This window comes from Alnus glutinosa, chromosome 14 (assembly GCF_958979055.1).
Source record: "Alnus glutinosa chromosome 14, dhAlnGlut1.1, whole genome shotgun sequence".
Lineage (NCBI taxonomy): Eukaryota > Viridiplantae > Streptophyta > Magnoliopsida > Fagales > Betulaceae > Alnus > Alnus glutinosa.
In genome coordinates this window covers 16,747,939-16,760,704 of record NC_084899.1, presented here as the reverse complement: position 1 = coordinate 16,760,704, position 12,766 = coordinate 16,747,939, and positions in this window count along the sequence as shown.

Sequence of the window (12,766 nt, the reverse complement as noted above, 5' to 3'; positions counted from 1 at the left end):
ACATTGGAAAGCTGCAAAGAAAGTCATGCAGTATTTGCAAGGAACAAAGGACTACAGTTTGACATTCAGACACACTGACCATTTGGAGGTGGTTGGGTATTCAGATTCAGATTTTGCTGGATGTGTAGATAGTAGAAAATATACTTCAGGGTATATCTTTCTCTTGGGTGGAGGGGCTATATCCTGGAGAAGTAACAATCAAACTATAGTTGCTATATCTACAATGGAAGCAGAATTTATTGCGTGCTACAAAGCCACTACACAGGCGCTATGGTTAAGAAATTTTGTTGGTGGTCTCAAAATTGTTGATTCTATAGCAAGACCAATCAAGATCTTCTGCGATAATCATGTTGCCATATTCTTTTCTAAGAATAATAAAAGTGGAAGCAGAAGTAAGCATATCGACATCAAGTATCTTCGTGTGAGAGAGAACATCAAAAGAAATGAAGTGCTCATTGAGCATATCAGTACTGAATTGATGATTGCGGATCCTATGACTAAAGGTTTACCGATAAAGCTGTTTAAAAGTCATGTGGAGCATATGGGACTCATTGATTCATTTTGTACCTAGTTCTTTCTAATTTGTCTATAGACATTAAGTTATTTTTAATAAAGTTTGTGCACATTTGTTATATTATCCATGAGGATAAAATTAAAGTTTGACCCGAATAACTTATAGGAAGTTTATTCATAAAGTTTGATTGCCCATATAGTGCTCATTTAAGGAATATTTTATATGTAATACATGGAAGGGAAGACTTATTATATAAAGTTTTACCGCCATAATTCATGTGTAGTATTCCTTATGTGAGTTGGAGGATTTCATATTGGTTGGAATAAATAAATTGATAATCATATTGAAGAACCGGATATCATAAGGAATTATATGTGTCATAAGGGCCAAGTGGGAGAATGTAAGAAATTACATATGTGTCCCTCAGACACATTTAATTCGTTCTAACAGTTGAGATTTAAATAAATAACGGTAATTATTTAATTCATTGTAACGGTTGGAATTTAAATAATTATCATAACGGTAATTATTTAATATAAGGATTGAATATGATTTATTTCACATTAAGTTATATGAAATCAAAACGGTTTAAAACGGTTTTTATATTAAATTTTCTGATTTATTATCCTTGATAGGAGGAGAATAATTAGCTATCTAATTGATGACGAGGGTCCCTAGCCTACCTATATAAAGAGCCATGTGTATCCATCTATTGGCACACTTATAGGAACAGGCTAGAAGAACTCTTTAAATTTTTGTCTTTTCAGAATTCTTAGTGTTGCAGAAAATTTCTTCGTTCTTCATCAAGCTTGAACAAAGATATGGCTGGAAGTATTTATAATTCCGCTGCTTATTTATTTTATAGCATGTTATTTTATATATTATGCTTACATGAGGATGATGGATGAAGTTGATACAGTGACGGTGGAGAAGACATGGAGTAAGCTTCTGGGGTGTATGAGCCATGAGGGGTTGAACGGGAATGGGGTAGGTGGTCATTTTCATCCTCTGTTCTCCCTGTTTTATAGTGTGCGAACAGAGAACCTGTTTTTGCACTTGGAGCTCATTTTCATCCTATTTTTCTTTGTTTTTGCAAATCTCATGCAACATCTAGACTACCCTGATTGATCTAAGCCAGCCATAACTAGAACATGCACAGTATTAAGAGTCCAAGTTAAGCAGCTCGGTTTGCAGCCATGCACAAGGTGTTCGGTGCAAGTAACGTGTCGAAGCTCATCGTGCAATCCTCCACTCCAATATTTTGATTTGGCAAAGTGGACGCACTACCCAAGTGAGGGTGCTGGACAAGGTTTTTCCGGTGGTGGAAGTGGGTGGCGGTGGTGGTGATCCATTAGCAGTGACGGTGTTCTTTGGCGCAAACAACGCTTGTCTTCCTGACAGATGCTCAGCCTTCCAGCACGTGCCGCTCAATGAATACGAGCACAATATCCATTCCATTGTCTCCTTGTACCCTCGTCAGCGGCAAGTTGTTCGGCGGGTTGGAGAGAGTCATGGCCACCCATGCAAGGAAGATGATGACACGGAAGTGGATGGGTTTTTCTTTTTCCTAACACGTGTAAGATGAAAGTAGGATGAGCTTTTCTTTTCTTTTGATGGTGCGTTTGGTATTGTGATTTCGTAAAAAAAAAAAAAGTGATTTTAAATCAAAATTACAGAAAATGAATTGTTTGAAAATTGCGTTTTTAAAAAATTGTGATTTGAAAACGCAGGAAATTGCTTATTCAAATCGTAGGCAATGTGATGTTTTTTTGAAAACGCGGTATTTTAAAGGTCAAAATGCGATTTTAACAAACACTTAATTACATTTTTAAAAAATTATTTTTTTAAATTGTATATTTTTAAATCACACTTTTTAAAATCGCAAACTTAAACCGAATCTGTGTTGAATGGGGAGGGATAAAATTGAAAAGTTAAATTTTAAGAGGTCGCGTGCAACATTTTCGTCCCTTTAGACGGATTAGATCCACATTGCCATAAGTGGAGAATTTAAGAGATCTTATTTATCAAAAATTAAATATTGGACGTCGTATTACCAATAAATGAATATATCAAAAGTAAAATGTAATTTTTTCTATTTATAAATTAAAATGAAAAAAAATTATACTTTACCTCCTTACCCCCGAGTTTACCTCAAAATGCAATTTTTTTCAAAATGAAAAAAGTTACAATCGACCGTAATAAAGATAAAGTTACAAAAATTTGGTATGCAGCCATTCCGTCATCATTTTACGTCTGACCTGGCAAAAACTACCCCACGTGTGCTGCGCGTGCGCTTTTTGGGCCAAATTCGACGGAAATGCCCTCAGCTCCTCCAAGTTCAAGAGTTTAGTTCTGGTTTTGTCGGCAATTCTTAAAGGTAGTGCAATCCTTTTTTTTAATAATTAAAGGTAGTGCTCTACGCCTCTACCTTTTTGCAAAAAGAACCAGAAAATTTGATCGAACCTGGCCGCCATCTGTTCCGTAAATCTTCAGACAGGGCGATTATGCGGTGGTTTCTACGTTTACACAGCGCAGAGTGGGCCACAGGACAACAAAACTAAACACGAACCAAACACAAATCTCAAGCCTCAAAGACGAAGCAGGAAGTCTTGGTCGTCTTCTTCCTTGTTCTTAATTTATCCCAAAGAGTGACTACGTACGAAGACCTCCCATATGCAAGAATCTTAGATGTTATGAACACCAAGTGCCCATAACAATAGAAAACCAGGTTCTCTCTCTCTCTATCTCTCTCTCTTTCTCTCTGTATAGATATATCCAATTTTGTGTTTTGATTTTTTCTTTGATAATGAATGAATATATATTCATTGATAATGAATTGGGAACAGGCTCGCTTACCGTCGATGGGACCGCAAAAAGCAGTCTAGACTCCGAACTCTGGTCAATTGCTTCGTCGGCAAAACCTGCGAAGACCCAAGTTAGAGAATCCAATAAAAAAGACTACAAGATCAAGCCTTTGCGTCCCTCCGATCGTTTGAGGTAGACAACTGCCACCACCGACGTCACGGCCAAGCAAATTTGGCGACACCGGTCTGAATGCTTAAGAGGAAAAGAAGGTATTTATTTGAGATTTATTTGTTTTTCTCTTTTTCCGTGTGCTTTATTTGGTAGCGGAGGAACTGTCGGGAAAGGAAAAAAAAACATGAAGTTTTTGAGTTGGAGAGCTTTTTGAACTACAACTGTTGGAAAAGTGGGTGGTGTTTCAGAGGAGAGTGAAGAGAGATCTCCTAGATGTGGAAGAGATGGGAGGAGGCCTGCAAACAAGCCTGTGGTGAAAGTAAATGGTTTGGAGCTTCACCTGTCGCCTGAAGATTCTGCTTCGCGTTGCAAAAGCAAGGGAAGGGGAATGTCTATAACCCTGTGTTTGGAATTTGTTGCCACCACTGCAGGTTTTGTCTATAACCTGACATCACAATTTTAATTTTTGTGTTCTGACTGCTTGATCGTGGGAAAATTTTTGGTGATTGCAGATTAGAACGAACTTGAGCAGTTGATCTTGAACTTGGAGGAGACGAGGGCATTTTCGTTAAGTTTGCTTTAAAAAGCGCACGTGCGGCACACGTGTAGTAATTTCCATCAGATCAAACAAAAAATGCTAACGGAATTACTACATTTCAAATTTTATAACTTTATTCGTCGATTCCAACTTATTGGCAATTTGAGATAAACTTCAAGAGTAAAGTGTAATTTTTCAAAAAAAATAATCTAAAGTAAAGCAAATCAAAGCTACTAATTTTTTTTTTGAAAAAACGAATTTAAAATAAATTAAATACTTCAAATTCCTAAATTATACATTATTTTTCTTTAGACAGTAACGAATTAAGAATTTAAAAACCTAACCATGATTTGTTGAGAAACAAAGCTGTCATTATAATGATGATTTGGACCACCATTATTATGCGTTTATACTGGCCGTACTCGCACTCAAATATATCACTTAAATAATTAAATTAATTTTTATTAGCTTAAGGTTGTGATTGATATCCACCTTGTTTGAATCATATATGACATCATTGGTTTGTTCATCGGTTTTGTTTTATTCAATTAATTATTTTTATTAACTTAATTTTTTTAAAAATAATTAATAATTTATCCAGTATTTGAACAACTCATCTTAAGTTGAAATCATAAAATCATTGTATCTTTTATTTAAAATAAAAATTTCATAAGGTTTGGCTAGGTGGCTGGTACAACCATGTACGCATGATGGTCATTATGAAACGACATCACTAGTAGTGTTGGGCACCTAGGGTCGGACCCAGTTGGATTGTTAGTTGGTGGTAACTATTGTATTTCATTAGGGCACTCGTGTTGTACTAGAGATCCCTCGGGATGCGCAAACCCTATTGACAATGGATTAAGAACTCGAATAAACCATATAAAAGACAGTTATGACCACTACTTACTATTTTAATAACTAATTTTCTCATAAGCATGTTTTCTATTTGCAAGGCTGAAAAATGTTGTTGCTAGGGTTACGCATTACTGTTTTAATAAACGTATTACTTTTCTCTCATTGATGTAATTGTAGAGACAATACATGTCACGCCCCCGTTTAGGAAAATAAGGGAAACGCGAACTAAAAGATAAATAAATAAGTAAATAAAGTCAAAGAGTTTCAAAACACAAGTAGTATTATTATTTATACCAACTAGGATAGCAGTATCAAAATTTTACACTGGGGCTCGAAGTTATTTACAGCTCAAAAGTGAAGTGGTAAAGCAAAAGCTAGCAAATCAACATTGCTAGAAAAACCACTACATAAGTTAAAGACTGAAATGAGTACAGTTTCCATCAACAAAATATGACTGTACTATCATGATCTATCAGCTCTACAGTCTATGTCCACGACGGAGTCCCCAGGTACCAAACTGCTACTATTTACAAGAACCTACATCCTCTACTGGTCCACTGTACAATAAGTCCAAGTTGCCCACGGATGGGGCCAGATCTGGGGGTCACTGACCACCAGGAGTCCTACAGGCACTCCTCCCCTCAAAACTATGATGTACACCTTCATCTGAAAATGGTTATAAGGGAAAGGGGTGAGTTCGACAACTCAGTTAGGAAATATCAACACCAGGAAAATAAAACATGCTATAAAATCATTAATTATGCATAATGACAAAATATCAAAATGAAAATTAAGACAGAATTTATAAGTATAAATAACAGGACTTAAAAATAGATGAACAAGAAATATGAATAATAGCATGAATAATTAAATCAATTCTTTTTATTCTCTCTTTTATCCTTTAACTGTGGTTTAACCCTTTATAGACTCTAAACCGCTGTTATCCGTGAGCGGAGCACGTTGGCTTTTGTCAAAAAGACCTATGGACTCAGCCTGTCGTCACAGGGGAGAGCCGGTTCCGAGTTGGGGATCTTCCCTAGGTGAAGGCCAACATCGGCTGGTAGCACACACCAACACATGGTATGCTTGCCATGCTACCCTATGGGTACCAATCCTAGCTGTAATAGTGCCTCAGGGTTAAACAGTTACTGCACATGAACGTTTTCTATTATACTGTGGCTCTACATTAACTGTATACTTTATTTCAAAACTGTAAGAGCCGTTTTTATAACTATAGTCATGTGCAGACTTTAAACTTTAGATTCTCTTTTTCATTCAAAACTATGTAAATCATAAACTTTAGAATTCTCTGTAATCATATCTTTGAAATGCTCATATCACAACTTTGAAATACTCTTATGCATAATTTCATAATTTAAAAAATGCTCTTAATCACAATTGTAAAAATGCATAAAATAGCATGAACGAAACATATTAGAAATAACAGCTTGGCATTTAAAATTTCACATAATAATGCTTTGTAAAATTTCCCAACATTTTTGTATTTCAAAAGATTTATAGTAAAATCTTGTTGGGGGATTTTTAGGTGTTGTATCCCCTTACCTTGATAGCCCTTTTTGTCAGAGTTGCTTTTACCTAAATAAAATGCAAAGGTAAATTTTATTTAGAGGATATTCTGAAATTAGAAAGCCGTTATAACAGTTAACAATAAACTTTAAAAATCTAAATTAAAGCTTATAATTACTCTATCATTTTATTTATACTAATTTTAAAGCCTACTGTTCCAGCTAGTTAAAATAACCACTTTTAAACATATTAGTTCTCAATTAATAAATTCAACTATTAATCCAAAACTCAAACCGGTTAGCACAACAAACCGGTTAGCACAACAAACCATGACACAAAGACAACAACACTGAAATGGACAAAATAATAACTCAAAGCAGGACACACACACACGGCCAAATTCCTTCACTATAGCTCAGTGGTCGAATAACTCAAGGAAACACAAAACCAAAGCACACAAAATCATCTACATCCATTATACTTGGCCAGCCTTCATCTGAAATTTTACAACCAAACTCACTGTTCTCTTCAACCAACCGGCCGAAACCCACAGCCAACCAAGATAAAAAAAAATCACCAAAACTCACACCCCACAACACGGCACACCCACCCCTGCTCAACCAAGACAGAATTTTCCCACAACATCAACCGGTTTACCCAAGAAATTAACTCCCTAGATTGAACCAAAATCAACCCAAAAATGCAAAAGCACAAGAATTAAGCTTACCCATGAAGAAAAGGGGTGTTCTATGGTATGGGTACCGGAAAAACATCACCGGAAAAAGCACCAGGAGACGTCGCCGGCGCGGGACCGTGGCCTGCCGGTCCGGCGGCGTCATCCACCCAGTCCGGTGGCCCACCCACCGGCTGGGTCTCCTTCCTTTCTCCCCTCCCTCTCACGGTCACACACACACACACAACTCTCCCTCTCAACTGTGTAGAAGTAGAAAGAAAAAAAAAAAGAAAAGCAACAAGAAACAGAGGCGGAAGTGGAAAGAAGAAGGAGAAGAAGAAGAAAAGAGGAAGGAAAAGAAAGAAATAAAAACTTGAGGATATAGGGTCTGTACACGCACGGCAAGAAGAGGAAATAAAAGAAAATTGAAAAAAAGAAATGAATAAATCATAATGAATATATGCCAAAATTATTAAAGAGCTAATGAACAAATAGAGTGCACAAATGCTTAAGAGAAAAATACCTGCAGATTTCCTCTGAGAAAAGCTTCTTAACTGAGCTAAAGGATGATGTGCAGAAATAACATAGCTCAGCTCTTATAACTGTGACTTAGGGAAGTGATTAACAAAGAAGAAGCTTCTTACGTGAAAGAGACGCAGCTCCACATAACCATAAAAAAAAGAAGCTTAAAACTTGCCACGTAACACTCAAATCAGCCAGAATTTTAATAATTTTTTTTTTTTTTCCAGTTATTACTACTGATTCAATTTTATCACTTATCTAATCTCTTTTTTTTTTTTTTTTTTTTTAAAACTAATTATCAAATCTTAAAATATTTTAATAATTATTATTATTATTAGGGTGTTATAATACATTTTTTAAATGAATTAATATGTATCCATGACATTCAAATATATATATATATATATATATATATATATATTTGTCTATTTTATGGTACTAAAGATTATTTTACTAACTAATCATGAGATGACAAGTGTCATAGAGTTATTAGAGTTAGTTATATGAGTATAACTTCTATTCGGTGGTGGCAAAAACCAATGCCTTTCTGCCAACCAATAAGAGGTTGACATATCAGCATGGAACAAAAAAAACACAAAAAAGGTAAATGTTGGCAAAACACTGGATCATCCCTCCATTCACCCTAAACAAAAACCAAAATTCCTCCCAGCCATAGAGCCAATGCCCCACGTGACCACACCGGACACCGAGATCGGCAACTCCACGGCCACGCCGGACACCCGAGATCGGCAACTGCACTCCGGACACCCGAGATCGGCAACTCCACGAACGACGCGACGGAGCCGAACGAGGTGGGTAGTCTCATCCGCTCTTCTTGGACCCAAAGTTGGCTGGCTATCCCTGGTCCATGGGGCGGCCGCTCGGCCATCCCCGGGGTCTGGGGGTGGCCCGAACCTGGGGGTGGCCTTCGGGCCAACCCTTCTGTCCAAGTCAACTCCGACTCCGACTCAGCTGGCCGTCCCATCGGTGGCGACTCTGGTTGTGGTGGCAGTGGTGGCGGGTTGGGTAGGGTAGGCGGTGATGGAGAACGAGGATGGGTTTCAGCGGGTGTGATTGGGTGTTTTCAAACTATGGTGCTTTGGAGTGCTAAGCTGACGTGTCGACTGATTATTGGTGGGCAAAAAACCATGTTTTCTGCCAAGACCGGACAGAAAGGGCTCTCTAGTTATATATATATATATATTTTCTTCTGGTCCTTCAAGTTGACGTAATTTGACCATGGTGACAAGCTTTTATTTATTTGGTTGGTCCATGTTTTATTTTAAAACATGGATCACTGTGAGACGGTGGTATTACTTTGTGTGAGACACATTCTAAGAAAATAAATAAGAGGCTGGGCTTTGGATAAAACCCAAGCCCGAGAAGCATATGTGGTGCATGGGAATAGGATTCTTACTCCAGTAATCCATCTTTATAAATAGAGGAGCCTATGGGAATATTCTGTTGTAACGCCCTGAGAAATTAATTAATTGGTAATTAACTTTACGGTTCATTTTCTAGTCCTATTCTACCAGCATTAAGACTCAGGGTCTCTATTCTTCAAAAAGAGAATACTATGCAGCAGAAACATAAGAAAGTCTATCAACATTAATTACAACTAGAGTATCTACTAAGAGTCATTACATAATTGAAATCACACTAAACAAATCATTGATATAAAAGATCGAAACTAAATCCTTAATACATAATCAAGCCACAAATGCTAAGCCTACAACATCACTTAAAAGTACTAATTACTATGAACGACCTTCAAAATTCTAGAATTAGTCCTGGAGCATAACCGAATTGATATCACTACACTAAACGACAGCATCATCCTCGAGGCCCCATTTCGAATCCGACATCTAAAGATGATCCAACTGTAAAACAACACATATTTCATATGTAAAAAAGATACAATCGTAAATCCACGACTTAGTGAGTAATAATACACATGGTGACAGGTTATCATGTTGTGAACTTTGTTATTTATAAATCATATGCATCAATGCAAGCTTATAATTTATCATTTGATAATGCCATGATGGATGCAATATAGATATAATATATACTGTAATAGGAGAATCATGTCATAGCTCAACACCAAGATATTAACCCATTCCTGGTAGGGTTGGTGCTGTCCCGAGAGATTTGTAATACAATACCTGCGCCTACGCTACCGTCCATCATTAGCAGCCCGATCAAGTCGGATCTCGGGTGACTCACGCCACTAATGACATCCGTCTATAATGACCACCACTCAAGCATGGTTGCGTCGGTCACAAAAACCATTAGATCCAAGCCAAACATAAAAATAAACATTTGACCATATGGTTAACCTATATAGTAAGTCCATGATTGTTATCCAGCACGTACCATTGTACCATATCGGACGATGTAATTTAATCTTCACTATATTTTACATGCATGCTATTCATAAACTCATAATTTTCATTATCTTGTCATTAATCACTCATTTTCACAAAATAGAGTTCACACTAATCAAAAGTATATTCTATCTGAGTTGTAAACATGCAGGTTTGGTATACAAAATAATCATGCTATGCTGAAAAAGTATAATAACTAGTATTTGTGTTAGTTTTTACTCACTTGTATCGTAAAGCTCTACCGTAAAGTCCTATTGAGGCTCCACAACCTTGAAATCTATGTAAAAACCTATCATCAGTTATAGTTCCGAACTAAACAAGCCATAAATCCTAAATAAGATCGAAATAGGCTTTTCTACCCGTTGGTTGAATGTTCAGAAAGAAGGGTCAAATGTTTGGCATCAACATCGAACATTCGTCCAGTGTAGGGTGGAAAGTTCGGTCTTGGGGTAGAATCCAATTTCCAAACCTAAAAGTCATAAAACCACTTTTAAGCAAGTCCTAAGGTCTTAACATGATTTCTAAAAGAGTATAAACTTCAATAACATCTTCATGCAGAACTTGGTATATTAAACCTCATCAAACTACTAATTTAGTATTAAAACAAAAAACGAAATAAAGATAAAAAAAAAAAAAACACAAGCTTGGGGATGAAAACTAACTAAATAACATAGCAACAACTTAAGAAAAAGGAGGCTAGGAGTGTGACCTCTTTGAAGAGCAAGAGCCAATTAAGATAGCTCCTCCTCTCTCTCTGAAACACTCTCTCACTCTCACTCTAGAATTACACTAAAGGAAGAGGCGGAAATGAGGTGACAGGGATGAGGGTGGGGGGTATTTATATGCTTGGGGGGGGTCTGAAGATAAAGATATGCTATTCTTACATATAACTGCAGAACATCGAACGTTCAGTGGTCCTTGGTCAAACATTCGGTCAGTATAGAAAATTTAAAATTACCTCTTTATCCAATCCCAAACCCTTTATTAACACTGATTAAGGCTTACTTAACCCTATTTAATGTTCGAGATATTACATTTGGACATAGAACTCGCATACAATATTCACTCTCAACACAATAGAGAATTGATTTTTCATTCTCTAGAAGAGCTCACACTCTTTGGTCATCTTCATTTATTGAAGAGAAGACTCTGAGGTCTTAATAATCCCAAGGTGTAGCCGTGCCTAGTAAGAGAGGATCAAGAAAATTCAATTTGCTCAACAACAGTAGGGTGTTGAAAATCTAGAAGTATTTACCTTTTGTAGTTATATTTTTACATTGCATGATCTCTCCATATCTTGTAAAGATCGATTGCTTGGGATAATTTCGCTGCTCATTTTTGATGCACATAGGTCCCAACAAGACCCTTTAGATCACTTTAAATGATCTCACCTCTTAAGCAAAATCTTTAGTTTTGTTGCACTCCTAAATAATAAACTTCACATAACACCTAATCCTTAAGAGATAAGGATTCTAATAATTACAACAAGGATTCCTAATTCTTAATGGACTAAAATTCCAATAATTGAAAAATAAGGAACGTACAACTAGTTTACAACTCTTTTAGAACTTTTGATATGTGTTAGCATGTGATTAGAGACGTCACATCAACCACTAAAAAATAATTTTAATATCTCCAATTCACATGCTTTCACATGTTAAAAGTTGTAAAAGAGTTGTAAAATAGTCCGAAGTCTAGCATTTTTCTTTATTAATTGACAAGGATAATCCTAGTCGCTAAGGAATGTATTATAATTATTGATTAACTAAACCTAAAATCATGGGATCATATCATTTATGTAAAACTCAACAACTTTAATATATAGTTAAAGTTGTTGTCAATTTTATAACATTTTCTTTTCCCTAAACACTCCCTACCTAAGATAGTCATCAATTTCCTGGTAATAGGTAATTTTTGGAAGTCATTTGAATCAAAACCTGAGCTGCGAACTTTAACAATACATTTGGAAGAAAAGTTCAACTTAAATCAATAATATTTTCATTGCAACTTCAAGATCGAAGAATATGCCAATGACTTCACCATTTATATTATGTGTTTGTATGGATGTACTTGTCCACAAATACTAGAAAACTTGACACTCTTTAAAATAGAGGTCGCAATTGTTTCATGAAAAAGTGAGTATAAGAAGTGATTACAATTTGAATATATAAGTAAAATTCATTGTTAATTGTCACTAAATGCAGCTTTTGGCACTTAGATTTGGCAAACTAAGTATCAGCCCTGTTTGCTAATCCTTTTAACCTTGTTTTTCTTTGTACCCAAAAATTTAAAACATTAACAAAAACAATTTTTTTCACAAAAAACTCAAAACTCTTTAACCTTTATGTCACATAAAAAAAAAAAAACCCTCCTAAAATGAGTTAGCAAAAACCACAGTTGAGTTTCTAAACATGGTTTCTTTTGTAAACGGCCGGCCTAATATACATTTCTTTTGATATGTGTTAGACCCATTTCAGTTGTAAGAAATTTTTACTTTGTTAGTTGGCTGTTAAAGTAGTTAGGAGCTGAGTCTATAAAAGGCTTATGGGTCTAAATGTGAGGGTATAAAAAGAAAGTTCTTCAGAATTTGGTATTCTTTTGTATTTGGAGGTTAGGCTAGCTACCTTGCAAACCCGTTTTACTTTCAATCAGAATCCTTTTTAGATTTTGCTCATCAATTCAACCCATTTCATATCCATTACTTCAATCATCACCCATGCATCTTTACAAATCAGATTACCATATTCATCGTTACAGCCATAAAATCACCC